Source organism: Peromyscus maniculatus, chromosome 3 (assembly GCF_049852395.1).
Source record: "Peromyscus maniculatus bairdii isolate BWxNUB_F1_BW_parent chromosome 3, HU_Pman_BW_mat_3.1, whole genome shotgun sequence".
Taxonomy (NCBI): Eukaryota; Metazoa; Chordata; class Mammalia; order Rodentia; family Cricetidae; genus Peromyscus; species Peromyscus maniculatus.
The window spans coordinates 164,926,534-164,942,012 of NC_134854.1; the positions used below are offsets into that span (position 1 = coordinate 164,926,534).

Here is a 15,479-nt window from a genome sequence, read left to right on the forward strand (position 1 = left end):
GACTGAAGAGCTATGGACAGCTTCTCGGGGAAGGAGGTTCAGTTTTCTCTAGGAGTATAGCTCCAGTAGGTCGACCATGCAGCAGAAGATGGACTTCACAAACTGGAGTTGATGGGACATTGAACATTTTTAAAAAGAAGACATGAAGTTGGCAGCCGCGAGCTGAAGGCAGATCTGAGAGGACTTGTGGAAGAGTTCCAGTCAAAATGATCAAAATACGGTAAACAGAATTCTCAAAGAATGAATAAGACATCTTTTAAAGGACTGAAGCCTTCCTATGTTACCAATATGAAGTTCTTAGTAAAAAATATTTACATTTTAATTATGTGTGGGTGGGGGTAATGTGCATGTAAGTGCGGGTGTTTCAGGAGGCAAGAGGTGTCAGATCCCCCAGAGCTGGAGTTACAAGTTTTTGTGAAGCACATGGTGTGAGCTCTTGGGACTAAACTCAGGTCCTCTGCAGAAGCAGTAGATCTCAGAAAGGCCGGGAAATCTCTCCAGCCCCAAAGTTCTTATTTTCAGAAAAAGATGTTGGCTCTGCTCTATAAGAAGAGGAGCAGAGAAACATGCAGGCCTCCCAGTCACTTCCACCTTAGGGAACAAGAAAATGTCACGTTTGTCATTCTCAATTTGGCTATTTTCATATTGACCACTGTTACAGGGGACACTCAGTCTGTCTCTGTTCAGGAAACAACTGGAAGCCACCATCCTCCCTCCTGAGGTTGGCTGTTTCAGAGATGCAGATTCAAGGTTACTTTAGGATTCGCTTACCCTAGAATGTAGGAAGTGCTGGAAATCCATAAGCTTCTAGAACTGGATATAAATTCTTACACACATCCCTCTCTTAGAATCCAGGGGAATTTGTTCCAAAGAGATCCCCCTCCCCACACTGAAAACAAAATCCACAGATGTTCAAGCCTTTTGCCTCTTGGGGGAAAAAAATGGCGGCTGATTTGCATATGACCTTCACACATCCCCATAAACTTTACATCATCTCCAGATGAGTCACAGTATCTAGATTGCTGCCTGTACCCTTCAACTCATGTGGATTCAGGATAGCTTTTGGTTTGTGGCAATTCCAAGTTGTTGGGGTTTATGTTGCTTGTTGATTGTTTGTTTTGTTTTTAACTTTCTTGAAAGTTTTTTGAAAGAAAAAAGTTTCTTTCTTTTCTTTATTTTTCTTCTTCTTCTCCTCCTTCTTCTTCCCCACACAGTTGAAGCCATAACACAAAAATCACAGTTACAGTGGGCTGACAATATGGACTTACTGTGATTTTTATTGAATAGAATGTGTATGTACATGTTTCTCTGTGTTCACATGTTTGTGCTGACCAGAGGCTAGCATCTAGTTGTCTTCCTCAATCAATGATCCTTCCTTCCTTCCTGTCTTCCTTCCTCCCTCCCTCTCTCTATCTCTTTCTTTCTTTCTTTCTTTCTTTCTTTCTTTCTTTCTTTCTTTCTTTCTTTCTTTCTTTCTTTCTTTCTTTCTTTCTTCCTTTCTTGTAATACCTGGACACATCCCTGAACACAGAGACTGGATATTTATCTAGCCCACTTTTTATGTAAGCTACAGGAATTCTCCCAGCTGTGCCCCCTGTGCTGAGAGCACAGGCACATGCCATGGTCACTGGGAACCCAGACTCAGGTCCTCAGACTTGCTTGACACGCACTTTACCAACTGAGCCATCTTCCCAGCTACTTCAGTAGTGAACTCACATTTACTATCTAGCACACATGAAGCCTTTTTTCAGTTAACCCTTTTCCTGAGACCTGGTCCTGATGCCTCATCTACAGATGAGGTAGAATTGATGCTGCTCTGTGCATCCAGAGAGATGTCCATCTACATGGCTTCTGGGAAAGGGACTTTTTTAAAATTTGATGGATGATACCATTGGGGACACAGTACAGCCACCATCATGCTACCAAAGATGACAGCAACTGATCATATGTGCCATGCATGATGGCTAAGAGATGGATAGGAATGGAATCTGGCTAGGATAGTTCAACTTGGAATTTAGTTTTGACCTTGCACTTTGCTTCTGTTACAGCAGCATTTGTGTGGGTGCCCACTCAAACCATGTCCCAAATGTGTGCACAGCTGACTCCTGTTTAACAGCGGCTAACGACCTCTCACCTGCCCCACTACCCACCCCACCCCAGGCCATGTTGCCAAAGCCACACACTACACACTGCTTCTAATATCACTATGGAGGAATTTTGCCAGTTTTCTGGTTTTTTTTCTACCGAAGACTACATGATGCAGGAATATGACAGAAAAAAGAGAGGCAAGGAGTTGGGGAGAAAGAGAAACATTTAAAAGAAGGGTTCCAATACAGAACCATGTCCTATGTTTCATGAGGAGTGGCACAGATTGAAAATTTATTCAGACACATGCAAAAAATATGTTTTTGCTAAACCAATATCTGTAGCATAGATTAATAGGAATAATATCCATGCTTTCTGATTTCAATTCTGACTGGACTTGGCTGACATAATTATGAGGTAACTAAAAGTAACTGCCGAGGTTTAGGACACTTGCCCCCTTCCTTTGAACTGGATCTATAAATGCCAAGAGAAAGTATTTTAGATTAAGTGAATAGATTAATAAACATCCTTGGAATATCTATCATTAAGGCTGATTTATTTCATATGGGTAGCAGTAACTCAAAGAAGTGCCACAATATTCCAAAAATATTGCATGTTGCTGTCTCCACCATGCAACGTAATGATACCATGTGAGAGCGACACTATCCATATTCTTCTGCAGCACTAATTATTCACAACAGTCAACAGACACTAAACCACTTTGAGTTTATGTGGACATCAGCACAGGAACCACTCATATTTATAACAGTGACAAATGGCCTTTCATTTGCGAATTTATAGGGAAGCCATAATTTCTTGAGGGAACTGAGAGGTTCATTCAAAAAATTGCCACAACATTTATCTAAGCAAAGATGATGGATATGGTCTGCAAAATTAAATGCTTTTAAAAATTAAAATCATAATGCCAAGGAAAAAGACGTGTTCCTTCCTGCATCGCTCACACTGTTAAGTAATAACTGCGCTCAGTGCTTGCAAGGTTTAACCCAGACAGGGTGCTAATGCTTATTAAGTATATCCAAGCATATTGTTGCTGAAGTTGTACTGTGAACTACTCCACATTTCCAATGTTAATCATTCACATCTTCTGATTCTGATCTCTTTGTTTTAAGCTATACAATGTCTAATACTATATATAGAAAATTTCTTAATTGCTTTTATTGGATTTAGTTCATCACCCTTTTGTATCCTGAAAGGTTGAAAGTAAGCATACACTACAAAAAACTATTATAATTTTATCATAATGCAAATAAAACATATACTTTCATTGAAAAAATCAAAATATAAACAGATAATGTTCTCTGAGATAACCAATAAGAAGCAGGATCATCAACGCATAAAGAAGAAAAGACAGTGCTAGGTGATATCTTTACCCTACCCTCCTTTACACACAGGTGTAGGGACTTTTCAAGCACAATGTGGTGTGTGTGTGTGTGTGTGTGTGTGTGTGTGTGTGTATTATGTCTATATATACATATGTATGTTTTTCCAAAATAATTATTCTATTATAGAAGTTAGTAAAAAAGGCTAATCTTGAGTTTAATCACTTAATGCAATTAAGTAAATGGCAATCAATCAACGATTCATCTTTCTTCAACATTAACTACATCAGTTCAAAAAGCCATTGTTCCAACTACTGATAAAGTACTTGAGCAAAGTATTTCATACATGAAGATGAGATTCTTTTTCTGTTCAACACCTGCCTGGTAACAACAGTCATACAGGCAGTGTGCTACATACCCTTATCGGCTTGCTAACTCCTTGTGGGCAGGAACATCCTCCTGGTCATCATCTTTGGGTCAACAGCAGCCAGTACAGCACCTGGAACATACACAGAGCCCATGAATGTGCTCAAATGCACTGACCTATGCTGACTGGAAGATACTGATCAATGAAATAACCATTATTCCCATGTAATCTGCCTTACTAAAACAGCATACATCACATCGGATGACAACTTTACTGCGAACACTTAATTCTCAGCTATAATGGCTTCTAAATCTTCATTCTACTTTTATTATGTTCTTTTGTGTTTAATATTTTTCATTCTTTGGGAACTTCAGGCATGTACACTGTATTTGGATCATATCACCCCGCACACACACATCCAGCTCCTCCCACAATCTCCTCAGTGTCACACAACAAACATCATCTCCTCTTATGTTATCAACTATTGAGTCCAAAGTACCTAAATATGCATGGATGTGGAACCACCTACTGGAGCATGGCTGTGATTGCTATTCTTGGTTTTCCACTAGACTACATCTGGAATGAACAAAAACCCAAACTGCTGAGTACAAGAAGGATTTTTTCTTCACTGGACCATTTGAGGTGGGAAAACCCACCCTAAATCTAGATCATTTGAGATGGAAAGACTCAGCTTTAATCTTGGCCATGCCTTCTGGGGACAGCCTATATAAAGGACACAGAAGAAGGAAGCACTTGCTCTTTGCCTGCTTGCCCTCACTTTTGCTGACAAGTTCATTCCTTCACTGGCATTAGCGTCTACTCCTTTTGGATTCCAGTATATACCGACCAGCTGAGACATCCAGCCTCATGGACTGAACAACTATTTGATTCCTGGACTTTCCATAAGAAGACAGCCATTGTTGGAATAGCTGGACTACAACTTGTAAGCCAGTCTACTAAATCCCCTAGACAGACAGACAGACAGATTCTTTCTAGCAATTTTGTTTGTCTAGAGAACCCTGACTAACACAATGGCTGGCACTCCAGAGGGCACACTCCTGACTCTCTCTTCCTCAGTGGCCATCAACTGTCAATAACTCCTAAGTTAGGGGTGGGGCCTCATGAAGCCCTCCTTCAACCAGGAAGAATGGTGATGGGCTGGATCTTCTGCAGATCTTGTGCAGGCAACCACAGCTGCTGTGAGTTCCTGAGTGCAGCGGCTCTGTTGTGTCCAGAAGACATTGCTTCACCTGACCTCTGGCTCCTACAGTCTCATTATACTATCTTTCCTTCAAGTTGTTCTCTGAGCCTGAGGGGGGGGGGGCGTAGCCACTGTGGCAGAGCACTCCACAGACATATTCTGTCTGCACTTGGGCAAGTTGTTGATATCTGTTTTAACTGTCATCCACTGCAAAAAGAAGCTTCTCAATGTGTGATGAGCGCCGGTATAATCCCTGGCCTGGAGGGGCAATCATCCTTTGTTTTAGAGGACACCATGCAGGCAAGCATTTGGAATTATGCCCTTTAGAGTTTGGGCCCATCTTAGGAAAATTACTTAGTCCTGACAATGCAACTATCTGCAATAATCTTTCCAATATTCTTGTTGAAAGGAAGGGGTTATCTTAGCACATTTAGCATGTGCATAAGGCTGGTGGCATTATTTGAGGAATCTGCCTCAAACAGATGGCTTCCTCCCTCAGTATTAGGAGGTGATACCCTGTAGCTTTGAACATTATGGGGGTATGTTTGGTTGGTTAAGGGTTTCATCCAGCCTTCCATTACCAATATGATTTATGATGGGGGCTTTGGTCCATATAACAAGAGTTGTGCATCCATTAATGGCCGGAAACTAAAGCCATCGGCTCAACACCGCCCTCCAGGATGATCCAGAGACTAAAGGCCAGTCCCATGAACAGTGTATGATCAAGTCATGATTCAGACTCTAAGCACCAAAGGCTGGTGTGAGCTTCTCTTTGTTGACAGTGTTCTGTTCAGATTATACATGTTAGTGTCAAAAACACATCTGTAAGGGGACCCCTATGCTTATTGTTTCCCTAGACTCTGCCTTACATCTTCTCTTGGCTGCTTCTAGTCTGCATCCTTCCTCCATAGTCAACTGTGAGTCTAAGAGGTTTCTGTGATCCCTACAAATCTTAGCAAGTTGTCAAACCCGAGAATGGCTGTGGAAACCTCTACAGTCACAATTGGTGTCAGAAGTGAGATTCCTCTGGCTTCTTCTCACTTTGACAATGACTACCCAGGCAGTTGGTTAAACTCACTCATCCCCCTGCTGTAAATCCACAAGGTCTAAAACAGCTTTGAAAGGTAACTTCCTCTACCACTTAACTTTAAATTACCTTAAAGTTCTCGTGGTTTAAATCCTTGAACCAGTTGATGTTTATACAGAGATTATGTTATTGTTTATCTTGCCTTATGCAAACAGCAACTATTCCCAATTCTCCAGTAATAGATTCAGAAAGAAAAAAAATGTTTGCATTTTGTTTTGTTGCTATTTGGTAACATAAATGGTTAGTGACATTTAGAAGTGAATGGGTCATATAGCACTCAAAACTCAAAAGATCTGTGTTAGACTGACCAAGGAAGGATATTAAACAGTAACTTCACTAAAATCCAGTGGTTTTCTAATGAAATATTAATTAAACCTTTTGTTTTTCCTAAGTGCTCAGGTTATTCCATGTAAATTGTTGTTTATATATTTGGGATTTTTAATTAAATTACAAATAACATTTTAGTAGGTAGAATTATAAGATGGCCCTCAAGATCTGCACATCTCATAAGTACATTCAGCATGTTGGTCTTTTAGATGTGAATGTTGGGAGAACGCATTGGGTAATACAGTTGATTCTCATGCAGGCTATGTTGGGAAGCTTAGGCTAGACTTGTGTTTAAAACTTAGTCTGGAGAGCAAAGGTTGAGAGCTGGAGCATGAGAAGGGTTTGCTCTGACACTGCTGTGTTCACATGAGGGCTGCATATTGGGGACAGAAGGTAGAGTCTATAAGCAATAGATGATCCAGCTAGCCAGGAACAGGGCCCTCTGACATACATCCACAGATTATTGAATTTTGCTAACAAGAGGAGTTGGAAATATTGGTTCTAGAGAGTCTACAAATAAGAACACATCCTGGTCACCCTGAACTACAGCCTTGTGATACCCTGAATAGAAAGGGCTGGAACAAGGTTGGGTCCTGTCATATACAACAGTGAGTTAGTGCCTAGGTATCAATTCAGCCATTGAGTTTGTTACTTTTGTTATAGAAGAACATAGGAAAATTCAAATCTGACTGACTTCTGTCCAGTTTTTCCTATGGGAAATAAGAAGCCCCTGGAGACCATGTTGAACTAGTCATGTAGACTGCCCCCAGTACTGGCAACTCCTTGACCCCTTCAAATGAAAAATACCAGGTATTCGTCTATACTTATTCCTTGTACAACAGAACAATTGCCAGGTCTAGTCTCCTCCCAGGCTGTCTTGAGGAGGCAGATCTTCCATGTGCAGTCAGTTACTTCAGAATGTTCTTCTACCTTTTTAAAGGGATACAATTAGGCAGCAATTATCTCTCCTGAGGTAAATGTCCATGGTGCATTCCACACAAAACGCAGAACTCCTCAAGTACTTGGAGTGAGGTTGAGATCCCTCAGAGGGCTCCGTGGAGAGCACCAGTGGGAGGGACGGTGTCCTTTGGCTCATTCTCTGCACCACCACATTCCTTTATAAAACACGGGTGCTCCTGTTCAAACGTGACCAACGTGGCTTCACATCAGAGTCATTGGCTCACGGAGGCACTAATTATGGAAGTATAGACAATATGCTGAATTCTGTCTATTCCAAGTGACAAGGAGATGGTAATACACACAGAGTCCTGCTCATTGCTGAGTACTGCTTTTTAAAAACATACTTCCCAGCTCCTGGGAGCTTGACCATGCTCCAGTGAGTATATAAGCAACACAAATTGGATTTTTTGTTTGTTCAATTGTTTTTTTTCCTTCTCCTTTTTTTTGTGTGGGGGGTCACAAGGGTCGGGGTGGGACAGGGAGGACTGGAACACGAGTGTGATTGGGGTGCATGATATAAAATTCCAAAATATTCAATAAAAATATTATGTTGAAAATATATATACCTCTCAACAACTATAAAAGGAAAAATGATACTGGGTAGGTATTATGGTACACACCTTTAATCCTGGTACTTGGGGAAGACAGAGGCAGGCAGGTCTCTGAGTTCAAGGCCAGCCTGGTCTACTGAGTGAGTTCTAGAACATCCAGAGCTACACAGAGAAACCCTGCCTTGAAAAATAAAAAACAAACAAATAAATAAATAAATGTGTGTCTTATATCTAATAAACATATTAATATATCATATAATTATAAAATAAATATAATTAAATTTCTGTTAATTATATAAATATTTATTAAATATATAAACAGAGAAATATGATTTTACAATTAATGTACAATTTCTGTTATATATATGTAACATATATGATAAATTATAATAATAGATATATAGCACACACACATATATATAGATAGATTTATAGGTAGATGTCTCATTCCATTCAACTGGAATACTGTAACATCACAATCAAACCCTTATACCGGAGACCTTCTCAGGCAGAGTTTGATGTCCCCCTTCTACTCCCACTAGCTACTGTACCTAGTGATATGAAATTTATCAAGTTGCATTTAAACTGCACAGGATTGATGTCTGCATCTTCCAAAAACATTATATAGGAAGAAAGTGCACCCCAGATGCCCAGGTCTGCTACAGGTACATATCCCAGTACTTTGGAGACGGAGGCAGGAAGATCCAGCCAGGGTCAAGGCCACCCTTGACTACATAATGAGTTCAAGGCAGTCCAACAATGTGAGCAGTTACTGGGTAACAGGCTTGACTCTTCTCAGACAGGTTATATGTGGAGGCTTAGGCTAATCATATCTCCTTGCAACAAGCTAAGTCTGCACTATTTCCTCCTGAAAGTTTAAGTACACAGACTGTCCCCAGCTCACTAGCGCATGACTTACGATGTTTTGACTTTATGGTGACATGGAAGTACACTCATACAGCTATTCTGCTTCTCACTTTGAGTGCAGTATTCAATAAATCACACGGAATGCTCCACACTAGTATAAATGAGGCTTTCTGTTAGATGTTTGCCCAACCACAACTTAATGTAAGTTTCTGATTAACACAGGATGGGCTGCATTCTATTATCGGGTTGGTGAGCAGCATCCCTAACACTGGATACTATCAACTCTTGATTAAACCCCTTGGAGATCATGGAGCCCATCTTCAGACTGCATACATCCTGAAGGGGAGGGTGTTCTCAGTCCAGGGGAAGAACTGAGCTGGACGTAAGGAACCCACAATGTAACCTGCAGCACTGGATACATTTTAGGTCCACCATGATGACAACTACTCCCTTCCCTGAACATGTCTTGATAAGGAGGTCCTGGTGGGTGGGTCCCCTGTGGCTATGGTACCATACAAGCTGAGATCATCTGAGAAGTTTCCTAAAGATATGGATGCTCTGGGCAGCTGTCTTTTTGAGATTTTGTGCAAATTTTCATTCACAGTTCTGTATAGTATTAAGTCTATTTAATAGCTGAGGTGTAGAGAGATACTAAAATTGAATACTAATGTTTCAAATAGTGATAGACGCAGGATGGGATTTAAATACAAGGCCATGTCCTAGTCAATGACCTTTCTCTCAGGTCTACAAGGTGCAAGATGGTGGTTGAGTGGAATCTCCTTAAAGCTTAAATCCCAAGTACTCTATCCACCCCATGAGCCCAGGGCAGACAGGGAGAAAGAGGAACTACCAAACAGAAATGGATGATCTGACATAGAGTGGGTTTTATTTTTACTAATGTTATGATTTTGGGACAGGGTTCTATGTGGTACAGGATTGCCTTGAACTTACTCTGTAGCCAAGGGTGACCTTGAACTCCTGATCCTCCTGCCTCTACCTCCAAAGTGCCAGGATTATAGGCATGCACCAGGCTCAGTTTTCCATGGTGCTGGGGATGAAACCCAGGGCATCACACAAGCCGGACAAGCAGTCCACCCACTGAGACATACCGCCAGTCCAACAGAGAGTACTTCTGCATTCACATTCCACAACTTTTCAACCTGACAGAAGGGTGGGAAAGCTGGAATGAGAACAGACTATGAGCCCGGGTCCACTCTTCTTCGTGTTTTAGAGTAAAAGTGGATGAAACTTAAGCCTTTAAATGTCTCTCAAAGCTATAATACTTTACCAAAACTTTCCCGACTTCAATTATTCAACTTGATGCCCACTCAAGAGGAACCAAGAACATCAGTTCTCTTAGAATCAATTGGAAAGGTAGCCACTTACAGTCCCTGCAAGCCTAAAGCACATTTCCTAGTGTCTTCTTGCAAAATCTTCCAAAACAATATATGACCTAAAATTTTAAAGGGCAAAAATTTGAGGTATTATAGCAATTTGCCTAAAGTAAACCCTTAAGACATGGAATCTAGGTCCCTTGGCAAATTCCAAGAACTTTGCCATTTTTGGTCTAGTATGGAGTAAGCCATGTATACAGGGAAGGAGCCATGCATACAGGAAGGGAGCCATGCACACAGGGAGGGAGCCATGTGCTCGGGGAAAGAGCCACATTATCCATGCTATCTTGGAAACTGGTTGGTACCTATGGAATTTGTGTATCTGCTCTACCAGCTGACAAAAAGAAGTCACTTGGCTATCTTGACATCATAGACAAACACCTTAACAGTTTGTTTGCAGTTATGGAAAGGAGAATCAGAAACAGTGAGTAGCAAGAGACAGAGTTGGAGGAATAGAAATAATCATGGCAAAAGGCTTCAACGCTTCATCATAGTTACTCAGGTGCTGAGCTATGAGCTTTACACATATTAGCTGATTTGGTTCTCACAACCACCTTATGACAGGAGCTCTTCTTTTACCCATCTTACAGTTCAGAGAAAGGGCACGTGGGACTAAGAGAAAAAGTACAAGGTCACACAACTCAAGCCCTATAGCTTCTGTGCTCCCCCCATATATATATATATATATATATATATATATATATATATATATATATATATATATATCCACATATATGTATATACAAGTAGCAGAAGAAATTACAGAACTATCATATATTAGAGGTTCACACAGTCATGTCTGAAGCCAAAGTCAACTAAAACATAGAAAAAGTAGTCTGACTTAAAAAGAGTATATTTGTGAGGTCATGCGACTTGGATGCAGGCAAAGGATGCCACAAAGGGGATAATTCTTCTCCCTCTGTGTGTGTGTGTGTGTGTGTGTGTGTGTGTACATGTATGCACATGCATGTGTGGCCACTGGAGATGACTTCTGGAGTTTTTGTTAATCATTCTCTACCTCACGTTTGGAGACAAGGTCTTTTCACCGAACCCGGATTTGTCAGTTGGCCAGCAACCCCAGGGATCCTCCCATCTCTGCCCAGAGCCCTGGACTACAGAGCGGTGTGACTACAACCGGTTTTTGTGTGGATGCTGAGGCTCAAATTCAGGCCCCATTGTGCACCATGCACTTTACTGACCAGGCCGCTTCCCAGGCCCTTTTTATTTGCTTCATGTTAGAGGTGAGGCAAGTACACTGAGGGCAGTGGTGGGCTGTGCTGGAGCCCAAAGTCCCCCTCTTCCAGTCACCATTCCTGCTACGGATTCTGGAATATTCTCAGGAAACAGCAGCCATCGGATTCCACTCTCAGTGGAATGATCTTCTGCCTCATGTGATGTTGTCATCTGTGAAATGTGAGACTTAATTACACTCACTCCATCCAGCTGCCTAGGAGGATGAGAATGAGTACTGCACATCTGTACACAGGCCTTTCCTGGTGCCCACTGGCCACTTGCTATTAGACAACAGGAACTGCACATCTGGAAAAATAAGGCGCTCAGGACATGGATAGACACTCTGCTGCAAGGAGAAGATTCTCCACCAATTAACAGCATCTGAGCTATGCCAGCCGACTAGTCTAGCTCCGTTTCTCACTCTCCTAAGCATGCCCTCCAGACACAGAACTAATCTTTGTCAGTGGGAGAGTTACAGTAAGTGTTCAAAGTCATTTCACTAGAAAAGTTGGAAGTAGAGGTCATGGCTTCTATCCCTAGCTTCATCACTGTGTGTCTGGACCATGTAGACCAGACCATGTTCTGAGACTCCGAGTCCCTGCCATCACTCATCCGGGTGTGATGATAGTAAAACATATGTAATTCGCATTCGAATGGTCTTTAATCTCAAAAGGATTTCCATAGGTGGGAGACACAGAGAACAAGTCCCTCAGCCCTGTCCTTGGCACAGCCCACCACTCACTCCAGAGATCTTAACTCATCAAGGAGGATCCAGCCTTAGTACAGCTTTAAAATGACTTCACTCCCATATTTACATATTTTTAATAGGGCTATGATGAATCTCCTTCCGCTTGACTCCTATTTTGAGCTGTGATATTTTAATCTCCATTCTTGCTGCAACTTAGCAGATGAATGTGCACTGTGACAGAGCTCAGAGGAAATCGTATAAATAAAGCGAAGTGGAGCTATGACATCCCACATTTTATAGCTTTTTTATTGTAGCTGAAGCATAAACAGAGCACAGCTGTGTTATACTTACCGCTGTGAGTGCTCCCTCTGTCTTCACCCCCTACTGGTTTTAAAAAGACAGCGCTCTTATTCAGAAAGCTTCTACTATGAGGAGCCATCCCCATCAGGCCATCCTCTGCCTCAAAGCTTTCCCATTGACTCATTTCTCTGGTCACAGTCTCATCTGACTGGAGATCAGCATGCCCATGGCAACCCAGGCTGTACCCAAGCCAAAGCTCTTTGCTGTCACCTGCTGCAGGATGGCTCCCCCATCCAAACTGGGAAGTCTCCTTGGCACACACCACACCCACACACTTCACAAGTACTCCTCGGGGAAATAAGGAGAGAGGAAAGTAGTTTGGAGTCTTCAAAATGGTGCACTTTCTTAAGGAGAAACCCTTTCAAAGGATCTCTCGGAGTGTTCTGGTGAAAGTTGGACATGCCAGGGGAGCCTAGCAGAGTTGGAGGGGTGATATTAATTTATGTAAAATAGTTCTGCAGGCTTGCACCACTGTGGGCTTTAGGACTGTTCATGAAATCTGAACACTCCAGTGAGCAACAAACAGCATGCTCCATCTACACTCTGACAGAAATGGAGTGAGGTCACAGGGTTGGTGAGTCCAGGCTGTCACCTGATCTAAGCTGAGCACATCTCAGACTTCTCCTGAATGGAGTAGGCAGTGTTGATGGCACCCTAGGACCCGGTACTGTCAACCCGGGATCAGGTCTTAGAGATCACTGTGATAGTAAGAAAGAATAAAGCCAATAACCAAAGTGCTCTGGAGGAAGAGAGGCCTCCCTGCCTAGCCTGACTCCCAGCTCCAGCTGCTCCTTTAGAGACCTAGCCACACTGCTATTCTTCCTCTACTCTCTTTCTTTTCTCTGCAGTGTTTTCTTAAGTTTTTGTTAAGCTGCCCCAAATTGAGTTTTGTCATTTACAAATACATTTCTTTCTTTCTTTTCTTTTTTCTTTTTTCTTTTTTTCTGTTTTTGTGACAGGGTTTCTCTGTGCAGTTTTGGTGGCTGTCCTGGAACTCACTCTGTAGACCAGGCTGTCCTCAAACTCACAGAGATCTGCCTGCCTTTGCCTCCTGAGTGCTGGGATCAAAGGTGTGCACCACCACTGCCTGGTCACAAATACATATTTTTCTCTTTCTGTTTGTGTGTGTGCATATACACACACACATGCTTGAGTGCACATGTGTTGTATGCACATGTATGTGCAGATAAGCTCGTCTGTGCAGATATGTATGGAGGCTAGAAACCAACCATAGGTTGCCTTCAATGTCTTCTCCACCTCATTTTAATTAATTAATTAATTAATTATATCTATTCATTTCTTTCTTTCTTTCTTATTTATTTGAGTCAGGATCCCTCACTGAACCTGGGTTACATCTCTAGCAAGCTCTGGGGACCTGCCTGTCTTAACCCCCAGTGCTCGGGTTACAGGTACATGCATGCCACCGTGCCCAGCTCTTTACATAGTTGCTGGGGATCCAAATGCAGATGCAGCAAGCACGTTACCTACACAGTCATGGCCTCAGCCCCAATCTATTTTCAGAGTCTTTATTATCACACTTTCCAGAGGATTTTGTTTCTCCATTCAGTTAGGATTTATTCTTCCTTTTGCAAAATACCAGCACACTATCTATGGGAAGGAAGGAAGGAAGGAAAGCCCTCTGGGTTTGTAGAGAAACTCATGATGAAAATCCAAAAGACAGGTGCATTCAAGTGAAAGAATACAGGGGGCATGGTACCCTGTGCATTCTGGAAGTGAGAGGAGGAGGAGACAGGGAGACTGCGTTGTCATGAGTATGGGAGGTGGGAAACACCAGAACACAGTGCCAGAGCCACCTCCATTGACAAGCTCAGTTGCTTGCAAACAACAGGCCCTTCTGGGCTAAGGAGGGACATGGCTGGTACCCCAAGCTTCTCAGCTATCTACCCTCTCAAGGCTGCTCTTCTGCAATACATTACCAAGCTGCCAGCCCAGAGGCCTGATCAGCAATTTTCACTTTTGTGAGAGGATTAACAGGATTCCTTTGTTTTGATGGCGGATTATCAAACTGCATCTTTAAAGAGGTGTGACCTCATCCGGATTTGTAAGACTGCTCCGTGGAGAATGACTGAATTTTACTCTCCTTGAACAACATATAATTTCATAGAAGAGTTACTGTCAAAACATAGTACTCCATTCTTGATGTGTGTGAAGAAGCACATTTGTAATGTAAATAACCTCAGAAGTTGTGTGATATTTTAAAATAACCCATCTGGTGGGAAAACAAAGATCATCCGGCCAGTTGGTTCCAGCACTAGCAAACTACTATGCATCTAGCACATCAGTGTACGTGGAACCCCCAGATATACAGCACCCCAGATCAAGATTCAGGTTGTTTTCTTTTTCAGGGGCAAGTATTTTTAATTGACCCAGTTCTCCTGACACAGTTTTTAAAGGAATACAGTATTCATAAACTGCAATCACCCTAAGTATTGGATAGCTAGGGTCAAGACAATAATGATAGCAAACTGACTGTAGCTTGGGTTATATGGATCTAGCTTTACCTCAATGGGAGGTTAAATGAGGAAAATACAGTTGATATTTCATATTTTGTTAAGTTTGTTTGGCAATAGGCAACAACTAATCAGATTTAGAGAGAGTGTCCCTACAATCCCCATGGAAATATAAAACAAGTAAAACTCCCAAGAAAAGCATCTACAAGGCCACTGGAAAAAGATTTAGAAACTTAGTCCATATACTTTCAGTTGTGGAATCTTGTTAGAAAATATTTTGTGTGTATGCCAGTGTTTGCCTGTATGTATGTATGAGTGTATACATGTGCACACCATGCATGCAGTACCTGTGGAAGCCAGAAGAGGGAGTCAGAATCCCTAGAATTGAAATTAGAGGCACTTTGTGGGCCACCATGTAAGTGCTGAAAATCAAACCCAGGTCCTAACCACTTATCCAAGAGCCATCTCTCCAGTCCCTCAGCAGCAGAGTCTTTACTGAAGGGGCACTTCCAAGCCGAATACAACAGAGCAGAACAGTGTAGCCTAAG

At 41.9% G+C, this 15,479-nt stretch overlaps 1 protein-coding gene across 2 annotated transcripts in view; it reads right to left on the reverse strand.

The window, feature by feature from the left end:
- Sox5 (SRY-box transcription factor 5) overlaps positions 1 to 15,479 on the reverse strand; it is a 1,002,153-nt gene that overhangs the window by 793,817 nt on the left and 192,857 nt on the right. For both annotated transcript variants that reach the window (XM_076568276.1, XM_076568278.1), the window contains exon 3: positions 3,844 to 3,924. The gene's annotated coding sequence lies outside the window, so the exon portion shown is untranslated. The remainder of the gene's footprint in view (positions 1 to 3,843; positions 3,925 to 15,479) is intronic.